Source organism: Marmota marmota, unplaced genomic scaffold (genome assembly GCF_001458135.2).
Source record: "Marmota marmota marmota unplaced genomic scaffold, marMar, whole genome shotgun sequence".
NCBI classification, from domain to species: Eukaryota; Metazoa; Chordata; class Mammalia; order Rodentia; family Sciuridae; genus Marmota; species Marmota marmota.
Genome location: NW_025999905.1, coordinates 7,804,286 through 7,820,778, shown reverse-complemented (window position 1 = coordinate 7,820,778; position 16,493 = coordinate 7,804,286). Strand labels below are relative to the sequence as shown.

The 16,493-nt window shown below is 35.1% G+C and overlaps 1 protein-coding gene across 6 annotated transcripts in view; it reads left to right on the top strand.

The window, feature by feature from the left end:
• Positions 1-16,493, top strand: part of Agmo (alkylglycerol monooxygenase) — a 336,057-nt gene that overhangs the window by 122,183 nt on the left and 197,381 nt on the right. The window lies entirely within an intron of this gene.

The following is a 16,493-nucleotide window of genomic DNA, read 5'->3' as shown; positions in this document are numbered from 1 at the left end:
CCTCCCCTCCCCTCCCCTCTTCTCTCTCTACCCCCTCTACTGACCTTCATTTCTCCCCCTTGTATTATTTTTCCCTTTCCCCTCATTTCCTCTTGTATGTTCTTTTGTATAACCCTGAGGGTCTAATATTATGCCTTGATGAAAATAATAAAATAGGTTTAGACCCATGGATGTTATTAATGTATAATAGTGTCAAGGTTAACATTTCATTGTTTTCTAATTTCATAGATAAAAACATCTGAATACTTCAATTTTATTTTCAAAACAGTGACAGAAGTGTTTGAAAAATAAAAAATGGGATTTTTGCCAAAGGGACATAGGATCCACCTGAAAAGATCATCCAATGGCAGGAATATGAAACAACTAAAAGATAAAATATATAACAGAGTTATAATCCAAAATATTAAATAAATACCCTTGAAATTAGTTATAAATGATTGATTGAAAAACTAAATGGGGACAAAAAATTTGGAGACAAATTTCTTTAAAGAATTTCATTAAGATTCTGGGAATATGGCAGAGTAGAGGAGGTGGCTTTTCAATTTGCTCCATGGCGTGAGACTGAGGTAGCAGATACACTGCTTTTGAGTAAGGTGGGGAAAGAGGGATTTCACTGGGATTTGATACTGGACACTCAAAGCAGGGTGGAGGCTCAGAAAGTTGGATACAATAAACTAAAGAAGAAAGCCAGTGTCGGAGAGCCAACCCACCATGAGCAAAAGGAGGGGTACAAGACAAAGCCCCATTTCAGGCAGCACCCTGGTATGTCTTGGTGCAGAGAAATTTGAGATCAAAACCACTACCTGGGGGCTGGGGATGTGACTCAAGTAGTAGCATGCTCGCCTGGCATGCACGGGGTGCTGGGTTCGATCCCCAACACCACATAAAAATAAAAAATAAAGATATTGTGTCCACCTAAAACTAACAAATAAATGTTAAAAAAAAACACTACCTGAACTTATCTGAACCAATAGATAGCAAACAATGCAGGTTCATGACAAGCACACTTGGGTATTGATTAACATGCACTGTGTCCTGATTGGTCACAGAGAGCAGGAGCAAGTTGGTGGCTAGCTCACCCTTCATGACATTAACAGGACTTGAAATAGCAGAAGAAAAGAAAAGAAAAGAAAGCCTCACACAGCCACTGTATTTTAGCAGGCACCTAGTACCAGACCTAGGCAGTGGCTGACATAATGGGAGAGAAATGAGAGAAAACGGAGTCTTATATCAGACAGCTTCAATCTTAGGCCACTGCTACTGGTAACTGAGAGCAATAAAATAACCATAAATGGTTGATATCTCCTACCCCTTGATTTCTCTATCAGTATTTAACTTAAGAATAATTGAGAATATTGAAGACAGACATTGACCATCCATTCTGGTCAATTATTTTGACTACTTTGCACCAGGATATTGGATTTCTTTCTTTTTTCATATATTATATTTTCATGTATATATATTATATATAATATATATACACCCTTCATATATATATATATATATATATATATATATATATATACCCTTAAAAGATAAGTTTTAGGCCCTGATAATTTATACATGCACTTATTTTGCATTTTTTAGTGTAATTATCTTTTTGTTTTAGAATTGTCTTGTGATGGAACATTGGATTGTATATCTTAGTTAGAACTTGTATTAATTCTATGTATTTATTTCTCTTATTTCTCTTTCAACCTTATATTCTGTTTTCAGTCTAATTCTATTGTTCTTTCTCACTCTCTCCCAATACTGTGCTTCTCCTATTTTTCCCCTCCTTCTGTATAAACATAACCTGATACTGCTCTTCAGCATCTCTTTGTTCACTTTCTGAAATTGTGAGTTCTTTCTAACTTTCTAACACATTTCTTTCCCCCAAATTAACCGTATTTTTACCATTATTCAGAACTAAATGGTTTATATATCCCCTGCCCGCACTATCAATGCTAGTATAGTCATTACTGCTCTGGATTATATAACAGACACATGCTATTTTCTTTAAAGCCAGAACTAGTTCATGGTTATTATTTTGACTGCTGACAATTGTTGAACCCACAATTCCTGTTGGTTGGTGGCAATTAATGTTGAAGTAGTAGATTCTGAGTGCTTACTTTAACACTGTTTAATACTCTTTGTTGTTTACAACCATTTTACTATTGTTTATTTTTCCCACATTCTGTGAGTTACTGAGAACCTACAGGGACAGACACTAAAATTTCACAGGTTAGAGATTATGCTGCAGAAGTAAACATTCCCTCACAGTATTCTTAATCAAAAAAGGAAGGAGACAAAAGCCCCAAACCATCAATAAGGACCCAAGGAGGAACAAGTAGACAGGAAACTTAGGTCCCACCCATTGACCTCTACTCATACATCAAAAACAGAGAGAACGTCCAGAACAAATAAAATAAATACACATAAAAGGACATGCCCCAAAAGAGGACAACTACTTCACTTGATGCATAAGACCAAGACCTCTGAAATATGAGATAACAGGCAAATAAATTCTACTCCCCACTAAGTTCATAAACCCACTGATAGTGAAGTAGATGAAAACCCAGAGAAAGGTTATTAAAAAATTGATTATCAAAATGTTCAATTAAGTAAAAGATGATCTAAGAAAGGAATTAAGAGAGCAAGAACAGGATATGAGAGACCATTTTAATAAAGAAAGAAACATAGTGAAAATAAAACAAGAAGAACTCCTAGAAATAAAAGATAGAATCACTCAAATTACAAACCCAATTGAAGGCATCAATAACAGACTAGATGGTATAGAAAATAGAACCTCAGACCTTTGAGACAGAACTTCAGCCACTGAAGCCAGGTTATATGATTTTGAATACACAGAATCAATAAAGAGGAAAAAAATATAGAACATGACCAGAATATACAAGAACTCTGGAAAAACTTAAAAAGACCAAATGTGAGAATCAATGGGATAGAAGAGAACATGGAGATATAAACTAAAGGTATAAAGCATATTTTCAATGAGATAGTTACAGAAAACTTCTCCCATATCAGAATGAGATAGACATCCACATATTGTAGGCTTACAGGACCCCTAATAGACCCAAACAAATGAGAAAGTGAATGATGCACATTATAATCAAAATGTCTGACATAGAAAAGAAGGAAAGAATATTAAAAGCTACAAGAGAGAAACCTTAGGTCACGTTTAGAGACAAACCAAAGAGACTCACATTTCATTTCTCTGCCCAGACCCTAAAATCAAGGAGGGCCTGGAATAAGATATTCCAAACCTAAAAGAAAACAACTGTCAACTAAAGTTACTATACCCAGCAAAACCCAGCTTCAAATTCAAGGGTGAAAAAAAACATGACAAGAATGAATTAAAAGAATTCATGAGCACCAAAGGAGCACTACAAAGAGTACCCAAAGAACAACTTCATACCAAGAAACTAAAATACAGTTCCCAAAGCACACAAACTGAGGCTGTTTAATAGAAGAATAATCCACTAAATGAGAATCATGACAGAATAAAATATAGCAAAAAACCAATAGAACAGGAAAGCATAACCACATATTCACACTAACACTGAATGTTAATGGTCTCAACTCCTTCATTAAAAGACATAGATTAGCAGAATGGATCAAAAAACAAAATCTAGCTATATGCTTTCTACAAGAGACCCATCATATAGGTAAAAACACCCATAAGCTGAAGGTAAAAGGATGGCAAAAAAATATTCTAGGCTTATGGTCCAATAAAATAACAGGAATAGCTATTATCATTAAGTAGGTTCCAAACAAGAATTTGTCAGTAGACACAAAGAAGGCCATTACATCCTAGTAAAGGGAACATTCCAACAAAAAAATATATATATAACCATAGTAAACATTTATGCCCAAATGTCTATCCACCTAATACATGGAAAAAATATTCCATGACATTAAATACCACATAGACCCTAACACAATAACACTGGGGAATTTCTATACCCCCTTATCACCAATAGACAGACCTTCAAAACAATCAGTCAACAAAGTTATCTACCACCTCAACAACATCATAAATAAAATGGCGCTAATTCATATCTATAGAACAGCTAAATTTACCTTCTTCTCGTCTATGCAGAGAACTTTTTCCAAAATGTATCATATTCTACGATACAAAGCAAATCTTATCAAATATTAGAAATAATAATAATCCCATGTGTTCTATCAGATTAGAATGGAATGAAGCTAGAAATCAACAGCAAGAAAAAGAATAGAAACCACATAAAGACACAGAGATTGAATACTACTCTCTTAAATGAAGAATGGATCAAAGATCTAATGAGAACCAAAATCAAGAAATTCTTAGAAACAAATGAGAACCAAGATACAACATGTAAAAATTTCTGAGACAGTATAAAAGCAGTTCTAATAGACAATTTTTATAGCACTGAGTGCCTACAATTAAAACATACAGAGATCTCAAATAAATAAGCTTATGCTCCACCTCAAGGCCTTAGAAAAATAGGAACAAACTAACTCCAAAACCAGTAGAAGTTAGGAAATAGTTAAGATCACAGCTGAAATCAATAAAATTGAAAATAAGAAAATAATACACAGGATCAATGTAACAAAGAGTTGATTCTTTTAAAAGATAAATAAAATGACAAATCCTTAGCCAAACTAACCTAAAGAAAGAGTGAGAAGAAGAAAACCAGCAAGATCAGGGATGATAAAATAGATATCACCACAGACTTCTGAAATTCAGAGGATTATCAGATCCTATTTTGAAAATTTATACTTGAGTAATGTGGAAAATACAAAGACATGGACAAATTTCTAGACATATATGACCTATCAAAAATTGAACCTGGAATAAATAGAAAACCTAAACAGACCCATATTATGTAACAAAATTGAAACAATAAAAGTCTTCTAAAATAGAATAGTCCTAGACCCAATGAATTCTCAGAAGAGTTCTACAAGACCTTTGCAGAAGAACTAATGCCAGTCTTTCTCAAACTATTCCATGAAATTGAAGGAGCGGGAACACTCCTTAATACTTTTTATGAAGCTAGTATAATCTGATAACAAAACCAGACAAAGACACATCAAGGAAAGAAAACTCCAGAGCAATATCCCTGATGAATATAGAAGCCAAAATTCTAGATAACATATCATCAAATCACATTCAAAACACATCAAGAAGATACATATCATGATCAAGCATATTTTATTTCAGAGATGCATGGTTGATTCAACATATGCAAATCAATAAATGCTATTCATCATTTAAACAGAATAAAGAACAAAAATCACATACATGATCATCTCAGTGGATGCAGGAAAAAAAAAACTTTAATAAAATCCAATATCCACTTACATTAAAAGTGTTGGAGAAGCTAGGAATTGAAGGAACTTACCTCAACATTGTAAAGGCTATTTATGACAAACATAAGCCAACATCATACTAAAAGGAGAAAAACTATAAGCATTTCCATTAAATTCAAAACAAGGTGATCTACTCTCACCACTCCTATTCAATGTAGTCCTCAAAATATTAGCTAGAGCAATAAGGCAAGAAAAGGAAATCAAAGGTATACAAATAGGAAAAGAAGAAGTCAAACTATTTTTGTTTGCCAGTGATATCATGTTATATCTAAAAGGTCCAAAAAACTCCATGAGAAGACTTCCATTACTTAGAAATGAAATTAGTGGGATTCAAGATCAACACTCATAAATCAATAGCTTTTCTATACTTCAGTAGTGATTCAGTCAAGGAAGAAATCAGGAATACCATTCCATTCATTCCATTCACAATAACCTAAAAAAAATGTGTATTAATCTAACCAAGGAGGTAAAAGAGCTCTACAATAAAAATCATAGAACACTGATAAAATAAATTGAAAAAGACCTGAAAAAATGTAAAGATGTCCCATGTTCCTGGATAGGCAGAATTAATATTGTCAAAATGGCCATACTGCCAGGCACGGTAGCTCATACCTGTAATACCAGCAGGAGAATGGAGAATTCAGTCAGCCACAGCAAAAGTGAGGCGCTAAGCAACTCAGTGAGACCCTGACTCTAAATAATATACAAAAATAGGGCTGGGGATGTGGCTCAGTAGTCAGGTGCCCCTGAGTTCAATCCTTGCTCTCTCTCTCTCTCTCTCTCTCTCTCTCTCTCTATATATATATATATATATATATATATATATATATATATAAAGAAAAAGAAAAAGAGGCCATAATACCAAAGCAGTATTCAGATTTAATGCAATCCCCATCAAAATACCAATGACATTCTTCACAAAATTAGAAAAAAAAAAACAATTCTTAACTTCATTTGGAAAAAATATGAGACCCAGAATAACCAAAGCAATATTAAGCAAGAAAAGTGAAGCTTGAGGCATCATAATACCTGATCTATACTATGGAGCTGTAGTAACAAAAACAGCATGGTATTGACAACAAAATAAACATGAAGACCAATAGAATAGATTAGAAGACACAGAGAAAAACCTACAACCTCTGGCCTTCTGATATTTGACAAGGGTACCAACAATATATCCTGGAGAAAAAATAATGTTTTTACCAAATGGTGCTGGGAAAATGGGATAATTATATGTAGAAAAATGAAATTAGACCCCTATGTTTCACCCTGCATGACCCTCAAATCAAAATGTTTTAAAAATTTGGGAATGAGACGGGAAACCCTCCAACTACTAGAAAAAACATAGTGTCAATTTTCTATAATATAGTTGCTGTCACACCATTTTTAACAAGAACCCAAAGCACAGGAAATAAACCAAGAATCAAAGTGGATGCCACTGAATAAAAACTTTTTCACAGATATGGAAATGATTAAGAGTATGAAGAGAGAATCAAAAGAATGGGAGCAAATCTCTGGCCAGCTACTCCTCTAATAGGGGGATTCATATTGAGAATATACAAAGAACGCAAAAATTTAACTGAAAAAAAAAAAAACCAAATAACCCGTTCAATAAATGGACAAAAGAAATATAGAAAAAGTTCTCAATAGAAGAAACACAAATGGCCAATAAATACATGAAAAAATGTTCCACATCTCTAGCCATCAGGGAAATGAAATCAAAACTGCAGTAAGATTTCATCTCACTCCAGTCAGAATGACAATGATGGAGAATACAAACAACAATAAATATTGGCAAGGTTGTGGGGAGAAGGGAACACTTGAATATTTTTGGTGGGACTGAAGACTAGGGAAACCACTCTGGAAAAACAGTTTGGAGATTCCTCAAAAAACTAGGGATGGAACCACCATATGATTCAGCTATCATATTCCTGGGTATTTTCCCCAAAGATCTAAAATCAGCATACTACAATGATACAGCCACATCAAAGTTTATAGCAATACAATTCACAATAGGTAAGTTATGGAAGCAACCCAGATGCCCATCAATAGATGGATGGATTAAGAGAGTGTGACTGATACACACACACACACACACGGTGTTTTACTCAGACATTAAAAAGAATGAAATTATGACATTTTTTCTGGTAAATGGATAGAAATGGAGAATATATGCTAAGTGAAATTAGCCAAACTCAGAAACTCAAAGGTAAAATATTTTCTCTCATGTGCAGAAGCTAGAGTAAAATAAAGGAAAGGGGGAGGGAAGAATAAGATAACATAAGGAACTAATCAAATATAAATGAATAGAAGAGCAAAAAACTAGTCTAGTAGATTGGGAGGGGGTGGAAAGGAAATGGGGAAGGAAAATGGGGATTCATGAGCTAAAATTTATTTCTGTTTGTATGAGTTTGTTGGGATGAACCCAACTACTATGTACATGCATAAAGCTCTAATTAAAAAAAAAAAAAAGAATTTCAAATACTATATGCAAATATTGTACCTTACAGGAAGTGAGGCTTAATTAGCTTTCCCTTCTCTGAGTTTGGACTGAGTGTGGAAAAGGAGCAACTTTAGAGTAAGAAACTCGGCAAATATGATCTTAGGTCACAGTTAACATCAGTAGTAATAACATGTCAATAGCATGCGCCCAGGGTATGATAAGATGGAATGGCCCTTCAGCCCTATGGTTTTATCTGTTAAAACCCATAATCCCAATCTAACCATGATAGCAGATGTGTTGATTCCATGTTGAGGGACATTCTACAAAGTACTTCTACAGTACTCCTTAAAACTCTAAAGTTCAAGAAACACGAAGAACATCTCAGAAGTTGTCACAGATCAGAGGAAGTAAAAGATACAAAGACTAAATCAGTACTGTGTCCTGGATGGGATCCTCAAACTGAAACAAGACAGTAGGGAGAAGGAAGGAACGAAGGAAGGAAGGAAGGGAGGGAGGGAGGAAGGAAGGAAAATGAAATAANTATATAAATGTGATATATATATATCACATTTTCTTAAACATTCATCTGTTCAAGGACACCTGGGTTTGCTCCATGGCTTGGCTATTGTGAATTGTGTTGCTATAAACACTGATGTGGCTGTGTCATTATAGTATGCTGACTTTAAATATTTTGGATATCTATTCAAAAGTAGAATAGTTTGATGATATGGTGTTTCCATTCCTACTATTTTGAGCAACCTCCATACAGCTTTCTGAGTGGTTGCACTAATTTGTAGTGCCATCAACAAGGCAGGAGTGTGCCTTTTTCCCCATATCCTCACCAACATTTATCATTACTTGTATTCTTGGTAATTGCCATTTTGACTGGAGTGAGATGAAATCTCAGTGTAGTTTTTATTTGCATTTCTCTAATTGCTAGAGATGTTGAATATTTGTTGATCATTCGCATTTCTTCTTTTGAGAAGTGTCTGTTTAGATTTTTTGCTCATTTATTGATTGGGTTATTTGGGTTTTTTTGGTGTTTTTTAGTTTTTTGTATGTTCTGGATATTAATACTCTAACTGAGGAGCAGGTGGCAAACATTTTCTCCCATTCTCTTTTCATGCTTTTAGTTAACTTTGCTATGCAGAAATTTTTAATTTGATACCATTCCACTTTTTTATTTTATTTTTTTTAATGTTATTTCTCATGCTTTAGAAATCTTGTCAAGGAACTTGGTTTCTGTGCCAGCATGTCTGAGTGTAGGGCCTACATTTTCTTCTAGTAGGTACAGTTTCTGGTCAGATTCCTAGGTCTTCAATCTACTTTGAGTTGAGTTTTATGAAGGGTGAGAGGGGTTAAATTTCATTCTACTACATGTGGGTTTCCAGTTTTCCCAAGACCATTTGTTAAAAAGGCCATCTTTTCTCCAAAATATGTTTTTGGGCCCTCTGTCAGAATCAGATAACTATATTTATGTGGGTTTGTCTCTTTGTCTTCTATTCTATTCAGTGGGTCTCCAGTTTTGGTGCTTTTGAGAAAGGATCTCACTAAGTTGCTGAGATTGGCCTTGAATTAGCAATTATCCTACCTCAGCCTCTTAAGTCTCTGGGAGTACAGATATGTGCCACTGTGCCTGGTTTTGTGGACTTATTTTTGAGGGTGCTATTTTTTTTTTGGTTCCAAGTAATGAAACCCAGAGTGTTTACCACTGAACTATATCAGTCTGTTCATTATTATTATTAATATTATTATTAATTATTATTATTATTAATTTTGAGACAGGGTCTGGCTAAATTGCTTAGGGCCTTTCTGGCTTTGAATTTGTGATCCTCCTGCCTCAGGCTCCCAAGCTGCTGAGATTACAGGTTTGCATCACTGCCCATGGCGAGGATACTAATTTTTAAAAAACCTTCATTACTTTTAGGAAATAGTAGAGAGAAATTGACTAGAAATAAAGAAATCTGGATCCCAGCGCTAGTCCTGTTGTTAACTAGCTTTGCCACTCTGAGCCAATCAATCATTTGAGTGTTGATGATTTTATGCATGAAATGGGGCTATTAATATTTGCTCTGACTTCTCATATGGTTATTTTGAATAGCACCTTAAATAATGAGTGTGGAAATTCTGCAAAATATATCAAGTATATTTCTCATGTATGATATTATTTTTATATTACATATAAGAATACAGAGGAACCTCTGTGAAATCTCAGATCTTCTTATTACATTGCACTCTCTGCCAAACTACATAAACAAAGTGTTTTTCAGTTGCTGCAGTTGGAGTTATTTAAAGACAAATGTGATTATATAAATATGCAAAAAACTAACAATTTTGATGTAATGTACTTGAATGTGCTGAGGATAAAATTCTCATAAGTCTTCTTTTTAAAATGAAAGCAGACCTTGAGCCCCCATGAAGTAAAGAATTTCAGAGCCTCAAATCTAGCACACATCAGGAAAATGGAATTATTCTGTAGCTTATCAAGTCATCTAAAGTGTAGGACTAATACTATTCATTCTCTAATTACCAGTGTCTTTCTTTACAGAAATCTGATAGTCATTTGCAATCTTTTCAGTGTAGGGTGAATAAAATGAAACAATAGTTGTACTTGAGGTAGCATTATTTTTTTTGTCACATTTAAACATTTTACAAGTGGCTAAAAATTCTACTTCCTTTACATGTTATTTTTGATTGAAGAAGTTCATCCACTTGAGGATATAAAGTATGAATTCGTATTCTCAAGGTGATTGCTTTCCTCGGAGGGAATCAGGTAAATATATAGCTGTGGTTACAAACTGTTAAGCTACTGAGAACGGCTCTGGGTCCAGTGAAGCTTCACAGAAGAAATAATGGTTAGTCAGATCTGTAAGATTGGTAAAATTTTGCCATAGGTACTGTAAATGAAACATTAAAGGTAGAGGGACAATATCTATAGAAACACAAAACTATGGCTGGACATGGTGGCATACACCTGTAATCCCAGCAGTTCTGGAGACTGAGGCAGGAGGATCGCGAGTTCAAAGCCAGCCTTAGCAACAGTGAGGCATTAAGCAACTCAGTCTCTAAATAAAATACAAAATAGGGCTGGGGATGGGGCTCGGTGGTTGAGTGCCCCTGAGTTCAATCCCTGGTACACAAAGACACACACACACACACACACACACACAACCAAAACCACAAAACTATGGACAAATATGATAAACTTAATGAGGAACAAAGTACATGTGTGGTATGTGTGTTAACTCTCTGAGGGCTTCAGGAACATAGGACCAAAAACTGGTGGCTTAGAGCAGCAATGTATTGTCTTACAGTTTTGGAGGTTGGAAGTCTGAAATCAAGCTGTCAGCAGGGCCAGTTCTCTGCTCAGACTGTGAGGGAGCAGCAGTTCAGTCCTCCCACCTGGATTCTGGTGTTCTGCAGGCAGCATGTGGCATTCCTTGCCTTGTAGATGCATCACTGTGGTTCCCACCTTTATGTTCCCTTGACATTCTCCCTGTATGTCTATCTCCATATTTACATTTCCCCTTTTTGTAAGACAACAGTCATACTGGATTGGGATCCACCAAGTTTCTTCATTTTAACTTGATTACTACTGTAAAGATGCTATTTCCATAAAAGTCCACATTCTGAGCTACTAGATGCTAAGGCCTCACATATCTTTTGGGGAAGACATAATGCCACCCATAGTGGTATGATTATGGCCATAACACATGAGAAGGTGGATTGTGTAAAGGGGAAGTAGGTAAGAGAAGAGGCATGGGTCCAGGAACATAGGCCTAGGTTCCTTTAAGATAATGACTAAGAATTCCAAACACGTAAAATATAAGTAGGTATGTTCTAAGGATAGAGATCAGTACTCTCTATAATTCAAGAATCTGGTTCTTTGTCATTAAAAATCATAGATTAAAGAAGGTGGGACTTATCACTTGATTCTTCAATCAGTGTCTCAAGTCTGAAGGAAAATTTAAATTTTTTTTTTTCTGTGAAACAATGTTTTAAAAATAATTGAGAATCCCAGAGGTAGAGACACTACAAAAGTTGATTCAACTACTTAAAGTAGACAAAGAATCCTGGAGCTCAAAAAATTGTTTTTCTTTCAAACTAATTATACCCTTAAACTTCAACCATTTTGCTTTTTGCAGTGTATTTGTGAAAGACTCTCTTCTCTAAAAGTCTGCCTTTTCTCCCAGTTTGTCATCTCCTTCTGGCTCTACTTCCTGCCTCAGACAAATTAATATGCTTAATTCCCATGACCCTGGCAAGCCTGTCCTGCATTCTCTGCTAATCTGCCTTGAAGTCCCCAGTGCATGAAGGACTGCGCCATCCACAATCTTCCCTCCCATCCCCAGACTGCTGAGTGCTGGGGACATCCTCCAACACTGGCCAGGTTGGTGCCCTTCCACGTATGGCTTCCAGACACAGCAACTCCACACTGCCTTCCAAGCCAGCAACATGAGACTGCTCAACATGAGGCCACTCTATGTTCTTTTCTATGCCTTGGAAAAGCCTTTCTAGAATTTCACAGCCCCCTCAACATCTCTTCTCCACTGCTGCCTGAGGAACATATTTAAAACTTCACAGAGAAGCGTGAGTTTTTCCAGTGTTCCCTGGCTCTACTTTCTTTTCACCTGTCTTCAATTAAGACTCGGGAATTCACAGGTGAACATGCTTTTCTTACCTCTCATTTTAGAGAAAATGTTCACCTCTCTTCAGCAAGTCTAATTTGTAGGTTGGTGACCTGACTCTGGTTGCCTCTCTTGGATTTTGTCCAATAAGCTATTCTTTTTTTTTTTCCCAATTTTCCCAATTTATTTATTTATATATGACGGCAGAATGCATTGCAATTCTTATTACACACGTAGAGCACATTTTTTCATATCTCTGGTTGTATACCAAGTATATTCACACCAATTCATGTCTTCATACCTGTACGTTGGATAATAATAATCATCACATTCCACCATTATTAATAACCCCATGTTCCCTCCCTTCCCCTCCAATCCCTCTGCCCTATCTAGAGTTCATCTCCTGCTCCCTATCCCACTATGAATCAGCCTCCTTATATCAAAGAAAACATTCGGCATTTGTTTTTTTTTTTGGATTTGCTAACTTCACTTAGCATTATCTTCTCTAACTCTATCCATTTACCTGCAAATACCATGATTTTATTCTCTTTTATTGCTGAGTAATATTCCACTGTGTATATATGCCACATTTTTTTAATCCATTCATCTACTGAAGGACATCTAGGTTGGTTCCACAGTTTAGCTATTGTAAATTGTGCTGCTATTATCATTGATGTGGCTGTGTCCCTGTAGTATGCTGTTTTTAAGTCCTTTGGGTATAGACCAAGGAGAGGGATAGCTGGGTCAAACAATGATTCCATTCCCAATTTTCCAAGACATCTCCATACTGCTTTCCATATTGGCTGCACCAATTTGCAGTCCCACCAGCACATTTGTCTCTTTTCCTCTCAATGGTGTCTTTCATATCAAGCTATAAATATATTCATGTCTCTCATATTTTAGAACATAATATACAAAATTTCCTTCATCATTCATTGTTTTATTCTAGGAATATTTCTAGGTTTCTTCTTTCTTTTTCTCAGGGAAAAGATAAGCAAGTGATGATCTCTCCCTCTGTTGTATTATCTCCCACATCCTCTGGGTTATTCTTATACTTACTGAGGTTTGGATTTCAAGTCTACTGCTGTTCTAATCACACCTGAAAATCCAGTGTAATTTTTAAAAATTCTTTTATTATTTAGACACTTATTGGGAATCTTCTCTCCATTGTAAGAATTTCTCATTTGTGTCTAATGACACCAAGTAATCTTTTCCATCTTTGTAACTGTCCTTTTTTTAGCCTAATTTGCTTCCTCTCTTATTTCTAAGTGCTCATGGAGTTACACATTTGACTGTTATCTTCTCACTGTGGATACCTTCATTAGTTTGAATACAATTGATATTTACATGGTACCACATCAGCAAGCTTAACCCAGATAATTTCTGATTCCTTGATATTTGATTCCACACTCACAGTTCCAACTGCTCACTCCGTAGCTTCCTGGGGGTATATCTCAACACAACATTCCCCAATCTGACCTTCATTAGCTATTCCTCCTGTTCACTGTGAATACTCTGAGGGAGAATCACTTCTAGACCTCTCACCTAGATTCTGGTGGTTTGCAAGCCAGAAATCTGGATATGGTCTTATACCTCTTTATCACCCTCTACTCCTATGATTAAATAGTTGCTGATGTGATTAAAAACACATCATTTTCTACTGGGCTTTTGAAATAGGCTCCAAACATATTTTTATATTTGTTTTTTTCTTACATGTTTAACAAGATGAATGTTAACTGTTTCCTTATGTCCATTACTTAGAATGGTAATAAAAGCCTTCCCTCTTGATTTAGTCACTTTCTAAATTCTTTTTCTTTTTCTTTCTTTCTTTTTTTTTTTCTATAGTGAGTCACGACACATTGGAAACTCCCTAATCAATAAGAGTGATGGATAATTTCTTTAGAACAATGCAAATTATTGTAATGGTTTCAGGGTTTCTGAACTTCCTGGGATCTGCCCCGAAATAGCAGAATCCAATCCAGTCTCTTGCTACCCTATCTCCAACACCTTCAACAAGGCTGAAATACTTATAGTGCCCCCTACAGGCCATGTGGTTCCTGGCACCCTGATATTACCTCAGGTGTGCTTGCTTCACTCCTAATGGATAAAATCTGCTTACTTTCTGTTAGACAAGGGACACCTCTAGGCTTACTCACATGTTTTCCTCACACGTACAGATCTGTCTGGGTTATTCCATCTTTATGACCCTATTATATATGTTTTCTGTCTAAGGTAAGAGAATAACTCAGGGCAAACAGTATAATAGGGCTAAAGAGCCTTGGCCTCAGAATGCCATAGGTGTGAATGGTAAGAATGGATATATTTGGTAAACAGTATACTGTCCCTTGGCCCAGTTACTGTTACTAAACTCAGTTTGAGGAAGAAAAATTTTTCTTAGTCAAGTTAGTACAACCAAGGATTTATGATGGAAATGGAGTTTTCATTGGTTTTAAAGGCTATAGACGATTTGGGAGTGCTAAGATTTGAGGTGGAAAAGAAGATAAGTAGGCTGGGGATATCCCTTGGTGGTAGAGTCCTTGCTTAGCACATGGGAGACCCAGGATTTGATTCCCAGACCTTAAAAGTGAAAGAACAAACAAAAATAACAAAAACGATATGTGAGAATTCTCCTAATTGGTCTACATTTACTAAACTCCTTTGAATCTTAAAAATTATGATCTTGGTTGTATAATTAGGTTTTTTTGTAACATTATATTAATCCCAAAAATTATCACTCAATGAATGTGACTTATTGACAATCTATACTCTTACTTATTAAAAGTGTGATTGTTTTTTAATGCCTGGTGAACTCATTTTTCCAATGGTCATTTCATCATTATATTTACTGATTGGTAAGGTTTAGGATATTGTTTCATAAAATGAGTTTTTAGGAAATCTAATCCTTTGGGAAATTCATCAAGAAATTATTCCATGGGCTAACAGGTGTGGTAAAGGCTCTCAAAATTCTTTGTAAAGAAACTTCACCTGTTTAATCCACCATTTTACCTCTTAACTGTAGAACTGCTTTTTCCATAACTGCTGTTAATATTTCATGGGTCTATTCCCCAGAATTTGAAAAATTATAATTAACTATAAGTATTAATCTGATTAATCTGCCATTTATTATTTAAAAAAAAACAGAACTATTCATTAAGCACCCAAATAATTTGTTTTACATTTTTTCTCATATACTAAAGAGTAGTTTCCAGATTATCCCTTTGTCATAGGCCATAAATGTGTTGTAAACAATGGTTATTATTAACCTATTATAATATATTATAAAAGTCATAAAGACATAGATCTTTTGGAACCCCAAGGATAATTAGATTTCAAATGGTGTTCTACTACTCCACTAGTCTGAGAAAATTGAGTCCTGGAGAAGCTTAAGAAAATTTTGAATATAAAAAAGAGAGTCTACAGTGGAACCACAGCTTAAAAGATGATCTCTTGAGTAAGGGTCCTATATTCTTTATTTGCTTACCACTTTATTCCATTTATCAGGAACCCATTTATAAATAATTAAACTGACCTTGCTTGTGATAATAGTTGATTTTTTTTAGTATTGTTTTAGTTAAAGATGAAAACAATGACTTTTATCTTATTTTGTTTTGTTTTTATGTGGTTCTGGGATCCAACCCAGTGCCTCACATGTGCTAGGCAAGTGTTCTACTACTGAATCACAACCCCAGTCCAATAGTTCATATTTTTCATGACTTAAGTTTAGAATCAGAAGCTAGAAGATTTTATGTAAATATCTAATTTCAAGTGCATAATTTAGAAATCAAGTTGTAATGTTTAGAAGAAATGTTTTTAATATATCTGGCCTTTAGAAATGTGGACTCTCATATCAGAAATATAAAGTGCATGTAAGATTCTTCTTATTCTTCTTTGGTTGTTCATTTTTTTTTCATTTAATAAAATGTTTTCTACCAACATGAAACCATTCTTGGGGATCAAAGTCATTAGGAGAACACAGTAGATCGCGCTTTTTAGTTGATTCTAAACTGTTCTGTGGTTTAAGCAAAAGATTTTGTTTTTCCAAGGCAGAGGCATTCCATCTGTTAGGAAATATG